General features: G+C 47.1%; 1 protein-coding gene and 1 long non-coding RNA gene across 2 annotated transcripts in view; both read right to left on the reverse strand.

The window, feature by feature from the left end:
* Nucleotides 1-21,721, reverse strand: part of LOC139052990 (uncharacterized) — a 95,810-nt gene that overhangs the window by 13,929 nt on the left and 60,160 nt on the right. The gene's annotated exons all lie outside the window — the stretch shown is intronic.
* Nucleotides 4,900-9,223, reverse strand: LOC139052991 (uncharacterized). Its single transcript, XR_011510162.1, has 2 exons — nucleotides 8,932-9,223; nucleotides 4,900-7,172 (listed from the first exon to the last, which is right to left on the reverse strand). It is a non-coding gene; the product is annotated as an uncharacterized lncRNA (long non-coding RNA).

The following is a 21,721-nucleotide window of genomic DNA, read 5'->3' on the forward strand; positions in this document are numbered from 1 at the left end:
CTGTACCGAACGCTGTTTCTCGGGTATCCGTGGTGCAGCTTGGCCATGCTAACTAATACCTGCAGAAGTAAAATCCGTATTCTCAAGAGTGCTCAGGCCCAGGTGCTTAGGATTTGCCTAGGGCTGCCACGATGTACACCAAGATCAAAAACCATTGCAATTGCTTCAGAAGAACTTCAGTTTGGCCTAGTTGGTATTTACTGCAAATCATATTGACCGCAAAAAAGACGGGGACAGAGGACAAAGGGCTGTTTATGTGTTTTCTTCATCGGTCCCCGTCTTTTTTGCGATCAATATGATTTGCACTGCAATTGCACATGATTACCCAGCCAAGATTCACATTGGTTTGAAAGTGCTGCACGTCCCAGCACACGTCAAGCACCTTGCTCGCGCCCTTTTCCACTATCTAGTTTCGCTGCCAGAAGACCGACCACACCGCCGTTCCGTCGGACGATACTGCCTTATCAAGTACACCTGCCATGAGATTACACAGCTTCAGCGAGAGCTTTTCATCTCCCTTGGAGCTTGGCTCAGCCAGAAGTTCGATTGACAGTATCAGGAAATCGAACGGAGGCACAACTCTCATCATCAGCTCTCAAGCAACTTTCGCTGCCCTTGCTAGACGAGCAATACAAAGATCATACCTATCTCTACATTGATGGGTCAACCACCGCGGATGGTTCTGCAAGCTCAGCGATTCTACCGTCGAAAGTCATGGCCTTGAAGTTCGAAACTGCATCAACAGACGCGGAGCTTCCTGCGCTTTGTAGCCCACTTCGCATAAATCGAGAGAAACCAACTAAAAAAGTGGAGCATTTTCAGTGACTCCAAGGTAGCTCTGCATTGCATGCTTTTTGCCTTAGGCTGTGGACCGTACGAACAACTAGTGCTAGAAAATATTTAACATGTAAAAAATAGGTTGACTGCAATAGCCCATGTATTCAAATTTGCAGCCGGAAAGTTTGGGGCGCATCTGCGCAATCGATGCTGGACAACGCATTTTTTTAGGCTTCCCAAGATGCAGCCTGCCCCTGCTGGGAAGCAGCACTAAAACAAATCTTCGAACACTCGAGTGTATAAAATCATAGGTTCTACAGACGTTCCTCGGTCTCCCTGAGTATGCATTCACAGCAGCCACAATCGTCCATAGCATGTGATCCCTCTATAACAACATACATTACAGTCAATGCTATAAAAGTGCATGTTCGACTTGTGGCAAGGACACCATTTCACCATCTTTCACCATTTCGCCAACAACTAGGCCGCATACGAGTTTGAGTCATCTCGTGACTACTCAAGATGAAGGCAAAAATACCGTCAACAGCATTGAATCAGGCAGAATTATTGCTGATACATGAGGTCTATAGCCACCACTTATATGTTTACACCAATGGGTCGGTTATGCACCGCAGTTCAGCAGCTGCAGTATTTCTCCCAGTAAAATATACAGTGATAATGTTCAGAACATCGCACTTGACATCTACGATGGCTTTGGAACTTGCAGCTCTGCACGTAGCAATTCAATTGATCCATGAGGCAACACCCCAGAAATGGTCTATCTTCTGCGATTCTAAGGCCTGCCTCCAGAGTTTGCTCTCTGCATTACGTCGCCGACCCCACGAGCGACTTGTCACCAACACACGGAAAATTTACCATCGGGCGGTTGAGACAGAACATGAAATCATATTTCAATGGTAGTCAAGTCACTGTGGCATTCTTGGAAATGAGGAAGCAGACACAGCCGCTCTATCTTCACATAACAGCACCGATTACGTTGCTATCCTGCTGTCAAGAAGAGCCGCAGCGGAAAAGCTCCATGCGCTTGCTCGCGAGCTTACATCGTACAGTGGAATTCGGCAGACTTTAAAATCCAGCGCTTTTGTTCCCTAGATCTCGGATCCGAAGCTCCGCGTCCCACATGACTTACCATGATGGTAGGTAACTCTCATCTGCCGCCTATGGCTTGGAGTAGCTTTTACCAATGCCTACTCATACCTCCTCGGAATGACCACAAACCCAGATTGTGGTTTGCACGTCAAAACATACGATAGCGCACCTTCTGCATGATTGTCGTCGGTTCAGTGCAAAAAGACAAGTCCTAAGCACCACGCTCGATAGGATTGACAACCGTCCGCTCACAGAAGGGAGAATTCTTGGACCCTGGTTCCAGACGACGTCGGCACGAACTACTTTAAATGCGCTAGTGTGCTTCTTAAAGAAAGCAGGACTCATTGAAAAACTATTGAATGTGCCAACCGATGCTTTCCTGTGTTTTTATCTTCTCTTGTTTTCTTATCTGTTCCGCCCCCTTACCCCATCCCTGTGTGCAGAGAAGCCAACCGAAAACTTAATCTGGTTAACCTCTCTACCTTTCACTTCTTGCTTTCCTTCCTTCCTTCTTAATGCTAGAAATCTGAGGGCTTCTTCATCCGAGAGCCTCGCGAAGCAAAGACACGACGTGAAACTTCAGTGGCTCCCTAGCCACTGTGGCAGAATGGGCAATGAACATGCCGATGAAGCTGTTCGATCTGCTCATGAAGACGGCGAGCCGGAATCAATACCGCTGTCAAGAACAGATACAGCAGCGAAACTTCGAATGATTGAACATGATGCCTTACAATGGTTCTGGAATACACGTAGTTTCCAGAACACACGTCTAAATCTACTGGACCCCTGTCTGCAACTTCATCCTCCACCTGGGTTATCCCTACCCGAGACAACGGTACCTTGCCGATTGTGGCTTGGATTCGCATTTACGGAGTCGTTTACCTTCGGCATCGGATGGCAGGATATTGCAGCGTCTGACCGCTTCGTCGACGAGGAAACTATTGAACACGTTCTTTGTCATCATTGTCCCCGATACAACGCACTGAAGCAGTCACTCGCGACCGCGCTGGCGCTTCCTGACGACCGGCCGCTTTCGGAGCAGACAGTTCTGGATCGCCACCTATACAGTCGTCACACCACAGCACAGTGAAGGCGGTCTTGACTTATTTACGCTTGATAGGCTTGTTAGAGATACTGTAGTTCTCATAAACGTTCACGACCTTCCCTCTCCTTTCTATCGTTTCCTTGCCTTTATCTCTGCTGTTCTTTCCATCTTTCATTTTCAATCAAAAAAGAAAAAAAATGTTACTCTAACCATGCACCTGCGTGCCAGCGACATATTGGTTTCTTGCTTAACTTTACAAATACAATGCTTGTACATATTATGCGCTTTTCGAACAGATAAATGTGATCTTGATCGGCCGATGCAAAGCAGCTGTTCAGTACGCTACACTGAAATTGTTTCCTGCAGATGGAGTCATACTGCGTAATTTCTTATTGTGAATTACTAGCAGTGCGCCAGCATGACGTTTTCTATAAACCAAATAGCTATGCTGCAAATAAAGTTTAAACAGACTCGAAGTGAATTTGTCGCAACGCAAACCGCTGGCTAACTTTTCTTTTCATGATTTGCACATTCATTGTAATATGATCACCGTTCGTTAATATATCGCAGGAATAGATGAGTTTGAACAAGAGAAAATGAGACACTTCTAGCAGTGGCTGTTTGGTACAGAGTTTTCTCATTTTAAAGAGGGAACTCTCGTGTTTCGATTTTTCAGCCACCATAGGAACGATGGGTACAACATGGATTTGTCTGGTCTTCGTACTTGGAGAGTCAGACGTTCTTGGGGCTACGTTTGAAATGTCTGATACCGCCGATTGCAATGCCTACCGTATCGAGGAGACTATAGAACATCTACTGTGCTACTGTCCATCTTTTGAAAATGACACATGGCCTCTGCACACCTCAAAAGCATTTGTATAGAAAACCGTTCACCTTGAACAAGATCTTGGGACCATGGCATCGCATATCGCAGCTACAAAAAGCCAGAAAGGCGCTGCTGAGATTTTTGAAAGCTACCAGATTCAGCGACTGTTGTTATTCCGACTGAGTGACCTCAATGAGACAAAGCTGAAAAGTGTTGCCTGGTTAACCTGGTTAACCAGGCTGGTTAACCTGGTTCTGTTCTGGTTAACCTGGTTCCTGGTTAACCTGGTTAAAAGTCCTGGTTAACCTACCCGCCTTTCATTTGTATTTTTTCTCTCTCTCTTGTGACTTCGTTTATTACGCTTTATCTGGCTCTACATTGGGCTGAATTTCGTAGCAAGTTATACATTTTTCACTGCAGAAGGTGACAAGACTGCCAACACGCATAATTGCTGGTAATTGCAGTTTTTCCGTTTGTCCAAACCATGCGCAATGGTTTGAATAGCGGGCTTTTGTATTGGAGATCACGCGTTTGAATGCTGTCGCCAGAAATTTTTAATGATGTGCATTTAATTATTTATAACGCAGTACATTCCTAATAAAGATCACATTCCGAGGTCACGGAAACATTTAAAGTCGGAGGGAGGACATTTGGGCAAGTCTATGTATTATCTATCATGTCCATGCTTGCTAAACTGCCCTGCCTTGTAACTCCTGTAGACACTACTGCCGCACTTCAATCTTGTAATTTTATGAAACTCTATGGTTTGGCGGAAGCCTAAGATAATAGAATGCCTCACTTTAACAATCAATGAAATTTTAGCAAACCTAGCAAGACGCCCATTCAGGTAGATGCTTACGACGCGCATTATTTCATACTTCGTTTCAATTCTAGTGCTCTGGTTTTGTTCTTTTCGGCAGTAAGCGCGGAAAGGTCACTGTCGGTGTTAGGTGCTCTGAACTGCTAGAGTACAGGCCCACGCAGTCACCTCCTTGTATATAGTTACACATGTAGCTGTTTATCGGGTGACCACGTTTCACCGCCTAAGAAATGTTATCGCACAGCGCAGGACGCAGCTGCATGTATCGGAAATTTCTCGAAAGTTAACGATGGTTCTATGTGTCGGATGGGCATCGTAGGGCGGTGTTAAAGGGAATGCCCCATTTATTCCGATGATGTGCAATATATACAGAAGCGCTAGTCACATGACTTGTGATAAGTGCGGGATGACAGCCAAAGAAGTGTGCCCGTGTTTTATCTGCAGGCTGACGTCACATCTTTCCCTTTTTGCAAGCTAAGTACATTCACAATAACTCAACAACACAGTTCATAGTTAATCATTAAGTCCAAGTCGTTTCGGCGTCTTGATTATGCGACCGCAGCGGGTGGTTCTACGATGTCCGGTGGTTTCGCTGGCGTGACCATCCGACGGCTGCTGCACACCGGCATACTTCACTGGCGTTGTAGCCGGTAATTTGGCGGGCTGTTCGGGAACTTGTGGCTCCGGTGTTACGTCGATCTCTTCTTGATGGTGATCCCGTTGAACCGCCGATGGAACACCTTCATCGTCTTCCGTCTCTGGCAGTAGAAAGAGATGGCGTCTGTTTCGGCGAACGGCGCCTTTGTCGGTCCCCACCCAGTAGGACCGTGGCGTTTGGGACGGCCGCAGGATAGTTCCGGGAGCACCCTTGTCTTTCAGCCACACTCGATTTCCTGCAGAAAGTCTGGGCAAAGACCTGGCAGCATGACGCTTGTCAAAGTATCTTTTCTGCCTGTTTCTGTATTCCTCATCCATTTTCTGCCACGAAGAGCTAACGACACAGTGTTTTAGCAGAGATTGAACGCAAGGTATTCTTGAGCGCAATCGACGGCTCATCAAAAGTTGTGCTGGACTGTAACCTGTGGGGCCCGGCGAGTTCCGATAGTTCAGCAAAGAAATGTAGGGGTCCTCTGCTTTCTTCAAAAGTAGCTTTATCGTTCTTACCATGCGCTCAGCTTCGCCGTTGGCTTGCGGGAAGACCGGGCTCGTTGTGACGTGCTTGAACCCGTACAGGCTTGAAAAATGCTTGAAAGCAAACGAGAAAAATTGTGGTCCGTTGTCGGATACCACGGTGTTTGGGATGCCGTGCCTGGCGAAGATGCTCTTCAGATGGTTGATAACCGCTTCTGATGACGTATCGCCTTTCAGCAAGGCCAGCTCCGAATATCTGGAATGATAATCCACAACAACAAGATACACGGCGCGTTTTATTTCAAATAAGTCCACGCCGACTTTTTGCCATGGTAGCTCTGTCGTTTCCGAGGGAATCATTGGTTCCGCGAACTGAACACGTTCACTCGCACACACATGGCAATCAGCTACAGCTTTTGCTATCTCTTTGCTGAGCCCCGGCCACCAAACTGATTCCTTTGCTTTTTCTCTGCAGCGATCGATACCTTGGTGCCCTTCGTGTAGTCGTTCGATCATTTCCTTCCGCAGACTTCGCGGAACAATAATGCGAGCATCTTTCAGCAACAGGTTCTTGCAAACTGAAATGTTAGCACGGACGGGCCAAAATTGCCTCAAAACGTCTGGGAGCCTTTCTTTTCTTGGCCACCCGTGGTGGCAGGCTTTCAGCAATGACAAGCATTCCTGGTCTTTTTGTTGCTCAGCTCGTATGAGATTAAGCATGCTTTCTGTAGCCGGTAGGCCCTGAACGGTTCCATCGACGAAAGCAGATACGTCCGAGTCTGTCAAGGCGCCTATAGAGTATGGTTAGTAGCCTTCGCTCGTACTCTTGATAAGGTGTCGGCTGTCGCAATGCTTTTGCCGGGAACGTGCGTTAGTGTGAAGCAGTACTTCATCAAACGCATTCTGAATCTTTGGATGCGAGGCGGCATACCGTCCAGAGGATCACGACCGAGCAACGGAAGTAGAGGCTTGTGATCTGTTTCGAACAAAAATGACATACCTCTTAAAAAATTCGTCGAAACGTTCAGCTGCCCATGTCAGAGCTAACGCCTCCTTCTCTATTTGAGAATATTTTTGTTCCGTCTTTGTCAGCGATCTCGAGGAATAAGCAACCGGTCGTCGTTCCCCGGATGGTTGGATCTGAAATAATACAGCACCAAGACCATACGATGAAGCATCAGCCGAGACTATTGTCTCGTAGAGAGGGTGGTACATGGCGAGGCACCTGTCCGAGCTGATGGTTTCCTTGATTTTGCAAAACGCTTGTTCCTGTAGCGGTCCCCACGACCACTCATTGTCCTTGCACAGAAGGCTGCGTAGAGGCGCGCTCATAGACGCTGCATCTCGAAGAAACCTAGCAAGATGGTCCATCTTTCCCAGAAGAGAGCGAACTTCCGTTACGTTCTGCGGCCTCGGAAATTCTGTGATGGCCCGCACTTTTTCAGGATGCGGCCGCACGCCACCTGCGCCAAAGATCATGCCAAGGAAGGATACTTCCTGCACTGAAAAACAGCATTTTTTCTTTGTTCAGCGTCACTCCTTCCCGCTGTAGCCTTCCGAGCACATTGTGTAAGCGAGAGTCGTGCTCTGACTTATTTGCGCCGAACACAAGAATATCGTCCATGTAGTTCAAAACACCGTCTAATCCTTCAAAGACTTGCGTGAACTTCCTCTGAAAAACTTCTGGTGCCGAGGTTATACCAAACGGCAGTCTGCGATAGCAGTACCTGCCGTATGACGTTATGAAAGTGGTGAGTGTTTCGCACGACTCCGCAAGTAGGATTTGGTAAAATCCTGAGCTTGCGTCTAGTTTCGAGAACACAGAGGCTTCCTGAAAGCATCCCATGATCTGCTCTACGGTTCGCAATTGGAGGCGCTCTCTTCTTACGAAGTTATTTAGTTGAGTGAGGTCGACGCAAATCCTGACTGAGCCGGATGACTTCATAACCGGCACAATTGGCGCACACCATTCAGTCGGATCCTCGACCTTCCTAATCATGCCTTCCCGCTCAAGCCTGTCAAGTTCCTCCTTAACCGCTTGCTTCATCGGGATAGGAATCCTGCGCGGGGTTGACACTGCGTAGGGGATTGCATTTTCTGCCAACCGTATCGCGTGCTCTCCTGCTATAGATCCGATTCCTTGAAATAGCCCTGGGTACTGTCTCGCGACCTCGTCGGACGTTTCTAGTTCGTCTAAAAATCGAATTACCCCAAGGGCATTTATTGCAGGTAGCCCCAGTAAAGGCATGTGCAAGTTTTTTACGACATACACTGTCTGCTCGCAGCGATTGTCCTTCCATGCGATTTCGGCTTGAAACTTTCCCCACGTGTCAATGCTTGCGTCACTTAGTCCCCTTAGATTTCCTGCTTTCTCAAGATAGCTTGGCATTCCTGGGAAATTTTCCCCCACGACCGTGACTTCTGCTCCAGTATCGACTTTCATTTTTACTTCATGGCCGTTTATCTGTACCGTCACGAGGTGCGCAGACAACTTGCTTTGTCGCGGTGTAACTGTGCCGAGGAATTGGCGCTCGTTATCTGGGCAGCCGTTATCTGGGCAGCCCGGTGCCGTTACCCCGTCAAGTTTTCGTTCTCTTTCGACAAGCCTTTTCGAAATGCCCTAGCTTCTGGCAGTAAAAGCATTTTTGGTGCTTCGCTGGGCAACTAGTTCGCGGGTGCATCGAACCTGCGCAATAAGTGCAGCTTTTTACAGAAGCGGTATGCTTGCGATGCGCAAGTGTAGCATTCCATTCTTTCTTCTGTTCTGTTTTCTTGTTCTTTACCGCTACAACATATGTTTCGGCGCTCGTACTCTCCCGCTGTTTCAAGTCCGCTTGCAGCTGCTTTATCGTTTCGCTTGTTCGGGACTTTGCTAGTGCGGTGGCCAATGGTAGCTTAGGGTCCATTTGAAGCTCTTCCGACAGCGCTTCGTCTAGAAGGCCAACTACAAAGCGATCCCTTATTAAACGGTCCTTCATGTTATCGAAGTCGCATCGCTCTGCTAACTTGTGGATGTCGGTTGCAAATTCGTCTACAGTTTCCCCTGGCTGTTGACGACGTCTGTTAAAACGGGCGCTCTCATACACTGTTCTTCGTGTGAACGAAATAGGCTTCAAACTTTGCCTTTACGACCTTGAAAGTCTTCAGGTCTTCGTCTTTTACCGCTAACGAGCGAAGAATCTCTCTTGCCTTGCGGCCCATTTTGTAAAGAAGGGTTCTTACTTGAATTTCTTCCGTTTTCTCGCTGAGACCGGATGCGAAGCTGTAGTCTTGGAATTCCTCAATCCAGGAGGGCCAGTCTGCTGTGTTGTGGTAATCAAATGGCTGCGGAGGCTTTATCCCAGCCATTGTTGTTCGTTGCTGGACGCTCGTTGCTGCCGTGCCTTCCGTGAAGACTTGCACCGCTTGCGAGCTACTGCTCCGCTCTATCGGACTGCATACGCCCCTGACGGTCTATTTCGGGAGCGGCCGATCCCACTTCTGACACCTTGTCAAACACGCATTGTAGGGCGGTGATAAAGGGAATGCCCCGTTTATTCCGATGATGGGCAATATAAACAGAAGCGCTAGTCACATGACTTTTGTGATAAGTGCGGGATGACAGCCAAAGAAGTGTGCTCGTGTTTTATCTGCAGGCTGACGTCACACTATGAACTGTCTGTTGACACCAAGGGTGCGATCTTGTACGCGTTCCAAACTCGAACGGAGGCGGTCCGTTCTTTCCGTCGCGAAATTGGCGGTCCGTTCCGTTGTGTTCGTCCGATAGCAGACAACACGGAATGATTGACAGCAGATATCACTTCACAATTGACGTCATGGCGTTCGACACCGTTCAAACTGACCAAGCGTGTGCGGCTCGGTGGAACGGACCGCCTCCGTTCTATTTTGGAACGCGTACAAGATCGCACCCCAAGGGTGCGATCTTGTACGCGTTCCAAAACAGAACGGAGGCGGTTCGTTCTTTACGTCACGAAATAGGCGGTATGTTCCGTTCCGTTCGTCCGATAGCAGACGACACGGAATGATTGACAGCAGATATCACGTCACAATTGATGTCATGGCGATCGGCACAGTTCATATTGACGAATCGTATTTGGCTCAGTGGAACGAACCGCCTCCGTTCTATTTTGGAACACGTACAAGATCACACCCCAAACCTTATGTATTCTGATTTCACCGCGTGACGTGAATGATGTTGAACTGTGTGGAAGACACGTGAGTCACAGCGATTACTCTGGAACATTCGACGACTCATGTATAAAAGCCAAAGCATTTGAACGCTGATCAGATTTCCGACGATTGCCGACTGCGTTCGCCACTGTCGCCTTTCTATGAGTGTAGCCTGTCTTCGAGGGCACACGTTTGCGGAATAAAAAGCTAGTTCCCTGATCGCAGTTTTGGCTGCTTTCTTCACCGTCACTACTACGTGACATCTGGTAGAGGTGCTCGTGCGTTCAGGTACCGAACGCGCCCGCAAAGCCGCGATCGAAGCTCGAGGAGAGCACCAACGTCGCCCCGGACCCTCGAGCAAGGCGTAGATTACAGGACCTGCCCCCGGAGCGTGGTCTTTGACCTGAGCCGACCAGAAAGAACATCCCCAAGTCAACAACAATGGCAGCTTCAGTATCCGCCATCGTGCATCAGCAACGCAGGGAGCCACCTACTTCCCAGGGAGCTTTGACGGATGATCCAGAAACATGGCTCGAGACTTTCGAAAAGCTTTCAGCCTTCAACAACTGGACCTCTGGGGATAAACTGCGCCATGTATACTTCTCCTGGGAAGATGCAGCGAGGACATCCTGCGATAATCGGGAGTCCACACTTACAACATGGGACCTGTTCCGCAGTAAATTCCTGAGCACCTTCACAAGCGTTGTCCGGAAAGAAAGGGCCGACGTTCTATTGGAAGCCCGAGTGAAGCAACCAAACGAAAATGTTGCCACCATTACAGAAGAAATGAGCCGCCTAGTCCGCCATGCCGACCCGGAAATGTCCGAAGAGAAGAAAGACCGCGTACGCATGCGCGATGTGAAAGAGGAACATTTCGCCGGAATGGTACGAAGCCCACTGAAGACCGTCGACGAGTTTCTTCGCTAGCCCACTGGCATCGAGAAGACACTGGAAATGTGGAACCGGCAATTCAACTGCCGCACCAACTCAACAAAATATGCCGGAGTTCAGTCACTGCGCGAGACTGTCAGAGCGGTCGTGCGGAAGGAGCAAAATAGGCTGTTCCCTTCATCACAGCCTCAAGTGGCTTCGGTTGCCGACATCGTACGAGAGGAGCACCAACAGTCATTCGAAGTTCCTCAATCGCCACAGCCTCAGTCGGAAGCGATGACATACTCTGCCGTGGCCCCCCGTCACGTTCCCTCTCCGCGCCTGCGCCAGGCCGCTGTAACGACGCAGTCCCGCCATCCGCCGCCGCCACCAGCACGCCCGCCCGTCGACCAGCACAACCAGCCTAGGAAAACGGACATTTGGCGCGCTCCTGAGCACCTCCCACTCTGCTACCACTGCGGAGAAGCGGATCACGTCTAGCGATGATGTCCGGGAGATGGGACTTGGAGGCTCCGCCGTCACAGCTCCGCGCCCGCAGCAAGGTGAACGCCCTCACGATATCACTGACTACATCGCCGCTACCCAGTGGAGCCCTCGACGACCTTCCCGTGCGCCATCACCAGGCCGCTACCTGTCGCCGCAGCGCCGTCCATACACTAGCACAGCCCGGGGCCGCTCGGAGAGCCCATACCAGAAAAACTAAAAGCAGCGACCGATGAAGGTGCGCTTGCTGTTCGTTGTACTGACGAAAGTACTCCGCCGACGACTAAGACGCCGAAAATTCTGTCTAGACGACATACTAATGAGACCCCGCCAATTCTAGAAGCAAAGAACACGACGACGAAAGACGACCTGACAACGCCAGGTACCAGTCACAGGTCAACGCGACGCAGCCGTGATCCGACATCAATACCTAACTTTACCTTAAGACAAAGAACCACTGAACTCGACGAGCTTCTCAACAGCCACGACGTCGCCCCTTTAGTGTTCTAGAACTGGTACAGTACAACATACAAAGAAAGAAACAAGCTGAGCAGGCCAGATAAAGGAACAGAGCGCTGACTTAGAACTGGTTGATTAGCGAGTTGCACGAAATATATACCTACAAGAAAGCATCAGGACAAGTCGTCGCAACACTTCACAAGACGTCACACTGATAGAAGGCTACACCATCGTGGGTCACAGAACGCGCAATTTAGTCATGCAAGGTTAAACTGATCAAGAAATATTGCTTCCTGTGGAGGTAGGCACGAAGATGGCGCGCTAACGTACGTGCTGCCAGCCCTTGATATGAAATCGGCTTCAGTGATCTCCCGCATAAGTTGTGATCGGTGATTTTTTAGCCCTTCACACCGATAAAAATTCGGTTTGCATCCGCAGTCGCGACAGTGAATTCGTACGTGTCCCTGTAGAGCCCGGTGCACATTGTAATTACGTTCTTTTAGCCTTTCATTAAGGCAGCGACCAGTTTGACATATATATCTCTTCTCGCATGATGTTAAAGGGAAGCTGAAACACTTTCCGAAAAAAATGAGTTCTCTGCGGCATTCTACAGTTTTGAGTCCCCTAAACACGAATATCTCGTTCAAAAAGGGCGGAAACAAGCGCAAGCGGCTGTTTTTTCATGAAAACGCGCACCAGCGCCTCAGGGTATCGCGCGAACGCCGCTGTTGCCCGTGATTGGTCGGAGCCGCTGTGACGTCAATGGCGGCAGTCGCCGGTCGGCGCCGCCGCATGCCGTTTCAGAGCGTAGCACGCTGTTCTGTTCTGGCTTCATAGCTGAGTTGTAAGCATTATGGAACGTTCTCGCTGTCTCGGACACCTTGTATTTTCGCCGTATGTACATGTTCGAACCGACAGCCGATACGGAAAACGATGGCGGCAACGGCCGCAACGACGATGTTGAGTGTGCTGAGAGCGATGTGTGCACCTTCTCGCGCGTTGGAAATCTTAGCTGTTACGTATGCTTTTTTTTCATGTAGCTGCACGTTCCAATGACGGGAGAAAAAATGCGCTAAAGTGTCACTCGGAACTTGCTGCTGGAAGAATGCCGAAGCACTAACTTCTCATTAGATTGTAAACACGGGTACAATTCCGCGATGTCAAGCACCTTGCCGCTGCTTGTCATAAGTCCCGTGGTTTTCTGAGCGTTGATACACGATCGCGAACATAAGTGCCGCGTTTCAAAGCGCGCACATGCAGTGCTGGGAGGTACAGTCATGGAAGTTGCTTGTCATACACATCCAGATCGAGATGGTCAAGGGGATTATATCTGCAATATTCATACTATGGTTCAACGACTTTGCGATTGTGGCTCGATCAAGAATCAGTATGCGCGCTCCATGCTATTGTTGACATAAAGATATTAGGCAGTTTTAGCACCGCCGTGTGGTAAACATAACTGCAACCGTACGTCGAATGTCACTAGGCAAGCCTATACTGCATTTCATACCTCAGGTGCAACGCTGTGGAAGCTACGCACGAAGTCCGGTCACCAAAATTTATTACTGCGCGCGTTTCCGTCTATGGTTCGCAGCGTGCCAGCGGCGTTTGCTCGCGCGAGCATGCACGTGAAGCTGCCGTGACGGGCTGCAATAAAGAATGCCGAAAGGAAAATTGATTTAATAGAACGTGTTAGCAGCCGTATAAGTAAAGTACACGGATTGTTTCTATGGGTAAATTCTTTTTTTTTCATTCAGAACCGAGCTTATATATGAAAAGTTTTCTCAAAAATCGGGTCAAGAAACAGCGAACTTTTTCTATGTGCGAACGCAGCCACTGCAAGAAGTATCTCAAGCCTCCACAGCGTTGCACCTGATGTATGAAACGGAGTATAGTAACGCTAGCAACAACGCGTTTCCGCATTTGTCGTACGGCTATCCGGCTATCGCGGAAATGGTCCGAGCACAGCACAGTTGATTTCGTCGGCACGAACTTATCTCTCCTCACCGCACTGCGCTGCAAGCTTCTTGTCCTTCGAGAACCTGTGAAACACCACATCGTCTCGCCCGCGTGTGTTCGCGCAGCCGAATGCTGCACAGAACGAGGGCATGTTGGGCGCCCTTGGCTGTAGGCCCTCACGCAGCACAGAAGGAAAACAGTTTACGAAAATCGCAAAACAAACGTGAGCGGCGGCGGCGGCAAATCTCTCGTAGCGTCGTTCAGTAAAGCGCAGGACGGAAAGAGGCATGCCAGCGCATGCCAGCACGCCGGTCCGGCAGCTCGGTCCCCACCAGTGACGTCACTCTCGCCGGTTCTCTCTGGCAACCACCTCAACCGGCGCTCCGGGAAGCGATGGGGGCGTGTCCGCGGGGGTGATTTAGAAAGCGATTTCCGCCCCTTATATTAACAAATCAAAGAAAAAAATTTCAGAACCGTAAATTATTAGGTCTGTTCTTCCCAATCCCAGCAATTCATGGAAATTGAAAACCGTTTCAGCTTCCCTTTAAAATAGAATAAACAACTCCAACAACGCATGACTGAAAACGCTTCTTGTGCACAGTCGAACAGACAGTAGTACGCCGATGGAACGCGTTTACGACAGTACAGAGCCTGCGTAGAGTAATCGGCGCAGAAAACACTACTTCCACGTTACCCTTGTGGCCAATCTTTTTTAATCTGTGAGAGACGTTATGAAAATATGGTATGAATATTTTCCTCTTGTGGTCAGTGGCCTCTTGAGCCTTGGGCCCAAGTTTCGCACAGAACCTGCCATTTCACCGCACGAGCTAATCACCTACGTCAGGCAAGTAGCCTCCTGAGGTCGAAGTGCACAGGTGTGTTGCTGAGGATGTAGATGTGATTTCACGCTTCAAGCCGCCAAGGAAGAAGCTTCAAATCAGGAACGTTGTGAGTTACTTTAAAGAGCAGTCCCTTGCTCTTTTGCTTTGAGACAAAGAAGGTGGATTTGTGGCTTTTCCTAATTCTTTGTTCCTCACGAAAGCTACCCCTGCCGTTGATTGTCTTTCGACCCTGGGTTGCCATTTCGTTGCCCAAAGTTAAATCCAAAGCAAAAAAGCTGTGCGATGCGTTGGGTTTCGAAAAACTGTCCAAAGCAGTCGATAAGCGCAAGAAATTGAGCCTTGACATGTTTTTCACGACCAGCACACAAAATTGACTGGCACTTGCGGGTTATTGTAACAGATAGAGGGGCGTGGCAGAAATATGTGGCTCTGTTTTCACAAGATAAACAGAACTTGCTTACTGTGGACGACTCCATTTTAATAACGAACTTGGACGCTTTGACAAACTTCCTCAAAGAGAATAACAAGGGCTTACAAGCTTTTTCAGTAGACATAAACGATTTATATTATTCTTTACCGCACGACAGCTGTTGCAGTGTGTTGAGGACGCCATTGATTCCTATGGTGCAATAGTTCTCCAGAATCGCACTTGTGTTCATAACAGCAGCCTTACTGAACTTTTGTAGTTTTACCTAAAATCCACTTTTGTATCTTTTAATGAGCGGACCTACATTCAACACAGTGGTATGGGCATTGGCTCATGCCTGGCCCCTGTCTTGAGTGACATCTACCTTGCTCATCATAAGCGGCTGCTATTGAGCATGCTAGATAAACAAAGAGTCGTCAAAGTATGCCGCTGTGTAGATGATTTTTTCGTCTTTATAGATTGCTACAACGCTGCTTTCCGCCCACATGAAGCGAAATTGTGAAAACCTTTAACAGCTGCTTTCATCCACTCGTGTTCACCCATAAGATGCTCACTGACAAAAGCTTTCGATTTTTAGACCTCAATTTACTCCGTTCACGTGACCATGTAAGCTGGATGTACGAACCAAGAAGTGGGACACCCCTTTTATCATTTAACTCAGCCCATTCTAAGCTGGTTAAGCTAAGCATAACTAATCTTTGTCTCACAAATGCCCGTAGGAAATCCTGTCATCGTACCATGCAGCGCTGCTTTGCAGGTCAAGTTGACCGACTTTTGTGCGCCGGCTACCGACCCGCTAATGTCGGCCATAGCTGAAAAGCTATTAAAGCACCTAAAGAAGGATAGTGACACGGAAGTTCAACAAAAAAATAGTGACCACAAGAGGCCTGTAGTTATATGATATGGCGGCACGACGCTCTTTTCGGCACAAACTCGCGCTTCTTCATGTACCATTTACTGCTCGGATTCTTCGCTGTGGTGGCGAACGTCGACTTCACGGTGGAACATGGCTTCACCAAACTTTGGCCAGATGCCGCTACAACTGGTCTTCAATCATCTGCTCGTGTCTTACGCGGTCCGCAAAATTATTTGCTAGAAATCGTGTATAATCTCCGATGCACCGAAATGGAATCTGCGCATAGGGGAACCTTTCCGGTTACGCTGCACGCTGGCCATATAAAGGACTAGCCAAGTCTAGAGCGACTGGGGCACGATGCTTTTTTCGGCACAAACTCACGCTTCTTCATGTACCAGGTCAGTTACCTAAATGGAACTAAGTGTTATCGCTCTAACAACGTTACGCTTTTAAGAGTGTCGCGTCCCATTAGCAAGCGACAAATGATTGAATGTCTTGAACGTGCCAGCCTGTGCCTCGTTGATGCTATACTATTCTCTATCTACGACGGCTTTCTGACGCTTTCCGAAATCTCACTGCCCCTATCGGGGCATGTAGAACTAAATCCAGGGCCCATGAATGCTGTTGAACGTGACCAAATGACAAACATTGAAAGGATTCTCTTAGAAATGAAAACAGGCCAGGAAATTGTGCTTGTGAAGTTAACGGAAATTACAGCAAGACAATCCAAATTAGAATCCAAAATTACGGGCTTAACAGAGAAGACAGACAATGCAGAAAGTCGTATTGCTCGGGTGGAAAAAATACACGATAAATGTATGGCTAAACTAGACGACTTGGGAAATAGAAGCCGCAGACAGAATCTGGTCTTTTTCGGGTTGCCTGACAGGGAGCATAACGAGACGTTGGAGGCGTCTTAAAAACTAATTAGTGGAATATGCAAAGATGTGATGAAACTTGATGATATTTTGGTTGAACGGGCTCATCGCGTAGGCGTTTTCGGAGAAAGCAAAAACCGGCCCATAGTAGCATGTTTTTCAAAGTGGAAGGCTAGAGAAAACGCCTTTAAAAACGCTTACAGACTAAAAGGCACTTCGTACAGCATCTTTGTAGATTTCAGCCGAGCCGTACAAGAATAAAGACGTCAGCTTTGGAATTACGCGAAAGAAAAAAAGAGAAAACAAAGAAAATTGTGTTCGCTTGAGTTGTGATAAATTGATCATCAATGGGCAAACGTTTGTCTGGGATAGCAATATGCGGATGCCAGTTCCACTTCAGCCGCATGCGCGACTGGACAGAGGCAAATGACGCGTTCCGAATTCCGTTCCTCCGAAAGATAACCCAGCACGTTGCGCGCTGCCTGAACGGCTCTCTGTCCTGCTTGTAAATTGTCGCAGCATTAAGAACAAAGTTGATAACTTGATGTCTTTAGTAGCCACTGTTAAACCTCAGATTGTGATGGGCACCGAATCGTGCTTAGACAAGACTGTACTTAATGTAGAAATCTTTCCGCCTGGTTTTACTGTCTATCCGAAAGATAGGCATGGACATGGCAGGGGAGTATTCATTTTGATATCAAATGCATTCTGAAGTACACAAATTTTATTTGAAAACAATTGTGAGTCTCTCTGTTGCCTAGTGAAATCACCTAACGGAAACAATGTAGTGTACGGGACACACTACCACCCACCCAGCAGCAGCGACTCACTCGGATTGCTGTCTGAGATGCTATCTCTTCTGCCTAATAGCGTATTTCTAGGGGTGGATTTCAATTATGCCAGACTTCATCTGGAATGACGGATGTGTGGCTGGTAATAGCTCCCGAATTTACACAGAGTTCCAAGAACTGCTCGGAAAAAATGGATTGCAGCAGTACGTATTGGAACGTACGCGACAAAATTCAATTTTATACTTAGTACTTTGCAATCAGCTGAACATATTATCAAAAGTTACTCTTTGCCCAGGTATTAGTGACCACCGGGCAGTTATCATAGAGCTTAACATACAGCGAGCACGGATGGCGCGAATTCCGCAAAGAAAAGTGTACAGCTACGACAGAGGAGACTATGCTGCTATCAGGACCGAACTTGAAAATTTCTTTCCTCCTTTCCTATATATGTCAAACGCACGCTGTCCGTTAACTTTGTGGTCAGCATTTTGGGACAAAATACTTAAAGTAATCGAAATCCAAGTTCCATCCAGGTACCTGCGACAACGAAAAAAAAAACCTTGGTTTAACGTAGAAATACGTAAACTTATAAGGAAAGCAAGACTAACGTATAAAACGTTTTCTCCCGACACTAGTCTGGCAAATCAGAAACGCTTGCAAGAGATAAATAAGCTATTGAAAGCAACAATTAAATGTGCCAAAGATACCTTCTTTGTTAAATTAAACAAGGACTTGAGAGAAAACCCAAAATCCTTTTGGAAATATGCAAAATAAAATCAAAAGAAGACATATCAATACCATCTTTAACTATTGACGGCGAAAATGTGACGTCAGACTATCAGAGGGCGGATTGCATCAACCACTGCTTCCAATCTGTGTTTTCGCTAGTATCTGCTGGGGAAACTTCGCTTTTGAACAATGCCAATCAAGGCCATATGATGGCAGACATTGAATTTGAGGTTAATGGCGTCGATTCTTTATTACGGCATTTAGATGACACACAAGCAATTAGACCTGATGGAATATCTCCAGTGGTCCTTAAAGAGTGTCATAGCATCATTTCTCCGTATTTACCGATCACTTATAAGCTTTCCCTTGAAACAGGCCTCATCCCTAAAGACTGGAAAACGGCAAGCGTAACACCCGTTTGTGAATCGGGCGATAGAAAACTCAGAGAAAACTACAGGCCGATTTCACTAACGTCAATGTGTTACAAGGTATTCGAACACATCTTATATAGCAACATAAAAGTTATTCCTGCAACACACAATAGAATTCTAGCACTTCTTATCTAAAACCATTGATAACAATAGTCAGGTAGACGCGGTTTTTATTGATTTTCAAAGCGCTTTCGATATTGTGTCCCATAAGCTCCTAGATGTAAGCTTGCTGCATTAAATATAAACGAAAACGTTTGAAATTGGATACGAAACTACCTAAACGGAAGAACCCATTCTGTCGTCCTAAACAACGCTGCATCTTCACCAGTAACTGTTTCTTCGGGCGTTCCTCAGGGAAACGTATTGGGCCCCTTGTTATTTTTAATCTACATAAATAACATTGTCGAACTAATCACATCACCCATAAAACTATTTGCTGATGACTGTGTGATTTACTGAGAAATTACCACTGAAGATGACATAGATACGTTGCAAACAGATTTAGATAAGGTAGCGATCGGGTGAAAAAAAGGTAACATGAATTTAAATATAAAAAAGTGCAGTAGCGTGAGTGTTTCGACAAAATTATCCAAATTTCAGCACCGATATAACATCAATGGCACGCTTATCGACATACAGTCGGAATATAAGTACTTAGGAGTCTATTTCATCGAATCAATCACTTCGCATAAACAGATTGACACTGTCATAGCAAAAGCTAGTAGGATGTTACATTTCATTCCCAGAAATTTTAAGCAGGCAACACGCGAAGTTAAAGAAGCTTTGTACTTCTTACATGTTAGAACAATACTTGATTATGCTTGTGTAATATGGTATCCCTATCAAGATTACCTCATTAATAGACTGGAAAAAATACAGAAGCAAGCATTAAGGTTTGTTTGCAATAATTACAGCCTGTACTCTAGCGCATCCGAAATGAAAAGCACTTTAGGATGGGATGTACTACATATACATAGGCAGAAGTTAAGGCTTAAACTATTGCACCAAATATATAATAATCAGACAGGTAATAATCGCTTTAACTATCTCCTGGAACCACATTACATATCGACTTGCTGTGACAACAACAAAAAGATCTCAGCCTATAACTCCAGAACAAATATTTTTTTGCAACTTTTTTTTCCCCAAATCAATTAAACAATGCAACATTTTATCAAATGATATAGTAAATGTGTCAAATAACGAACTTTTTTATTCTATGCTGTAACGGCGCTCTTGTAGAAAAATGTATGTGTTATGTATCTTGAAACCTGTTTGTTTCACATTACTTGTATGCCTTCCCCTAACAGCTATTCTAGTGCTTCTGTTGGTGAGTATATCTGTCCAAAAGTCTTTCTCTATTACTGGTTACATTTTGTTCACCCCTACGTAATGCCTTCATGGCGATGTAAAATAAATAAAAAAATCTTAGCATAATGTCTCTCACAGATTAAAAAATATTCGCTGCAAGGGCAACGTGGAAGTAGTGTTTCCTGCGCCGCTGGCGCTACGTAGGCTCTGTACTGTCGTAAATGCGTTCCATCCGCACACTACTGTCTGTTCGACTGCGCACAAGAAGCGTTTTCAGTCATGCGTTGTTGGAGTTGTTTATTCAATTCCACTATCATGCGGGAAGAGATATATAGGTCAAACTGGTCGCTGCCTTAATGAAAGGCTAAAAGAACATAATTACAATGTGCACCGAGATTGGTGTTGGGCTGCTGAGCACGAAGTCGCGGAATGGAATCCCGGACATGGCGGCCGCATTTCGATGGAGGCGCAATGCGAAAACACCCGTGCGCTTAGATTTAGGTGCAGGTTAAGGAGCCCCGGGTGGTCGAAACTTCCAGAGTCCTCCACTACAGCATGCCTCATAATCAGAAAGTCGTTTTGGCACGTAAAACTCCATAATTTTATTAATGTGCACCGGGTTATACAGGGGCACTTAGGAATTCACTGTCGCGACTGTGGATGCAGACCGAGTTTTTACCAGTGTGAAGTGCTAAAAAAGCACCGATCACAACTTACGCGGGAGATCATTGAAGCCGATTTCATATCAAGGGCTGGCAGCAGTTGCGTTAGGGCACCATCTTCGTGCCTATCTCCACAGGAAGCAAGATTTCTTGATCAGTTTAACCTTGCATGATGAAATTGCGCGTTCTGTGACCCATGATGGTGTAGCCTTTTATCGGTGTGACGTTTTGCGATGTGTTGCGACGACTTGTCCTGATGCTTTCTTGTAGGTATATCTTTCGTGCTACTCGCTAATAAACCAGTTGGAAGTCAGCGCTCTCTTCCTTTATCTGGCCGGTCCGGCTTTTTGTTCCTTTGTATGTTGCGCTGTACCAGTTCTAGAATGCAATACCAACTAGCCCAATCATCAACCCTAGTGAACCACCTTAGTGGAAACTGGAGCCGATTTCTCCGCCACAAGTGGACCCATCGCCACCCAGTTGAAGAAAGTTAAGACTGCATGGGAAGGCCCTCAAATTCGGACCGCTGGAGGACACCTCATTACGTAGACTGGAATCTGCATGGCAAGAATTACCGTTCATGATCGGACTTACGCTGCCACCATCGTTATCCTCCAACAGTGTTTACGAGACTTCATTCTCTACATGGACTTCCTGAACCAACACGGCGCAATCATCGACCTCAAGGCGAAGTCTATAACGCTGTCGGAAGATCAAGCAATACCGTCGGAGAGCTCTCGTAGTCACCACGCCTTGAGTGTGCTCGAAGATCAAGTGAGCATCCTGCGGCCCTCCAGCGTTGTTGTTTCTGTCGGCACCGAAACGCCCGGTGACGTAGAAGGCGTCATCGTGGGCGACTAATTTCTTCTGCTCGACCGTGAAATTTGCCTCGCAAGAGGTTTTGCTCGACTCTATGGAGGGAAAGTGGAAGTAATGCAAAACAACTTCAACCAGGAGCTCAAGCGTAATAACAAGGGCACTACAATCGTCTACATCTATTAAATCGAGGCAACCAGGAATGCGTTTGCCCTCTCGTATTTTGTAGCATCCACCTCGGCGACCATAGTCCCCGAACCCGACTTGGACATAGATCCAAGTCTCCCAATGAGTAAGCGGCAACTGC

The sequence above is a fragment of the Dermacentor albipictus genome, unplaced genomic scaffold (assembly GCF_038994185.2).
Source record: "Dermacentor albipictus isolate Rhodes 1998 colony unplaced genomic scaffold, USDA_Dalb.pri_finalv2 scaffold_51, whole genome shotgun sequence".
Lineage (NCBI taxonomy): Eukaryota > Metazoa > Arthropoda > Arachnida > Ixodida > Ixodidae > Dermacentor > Dermacentor albipictus.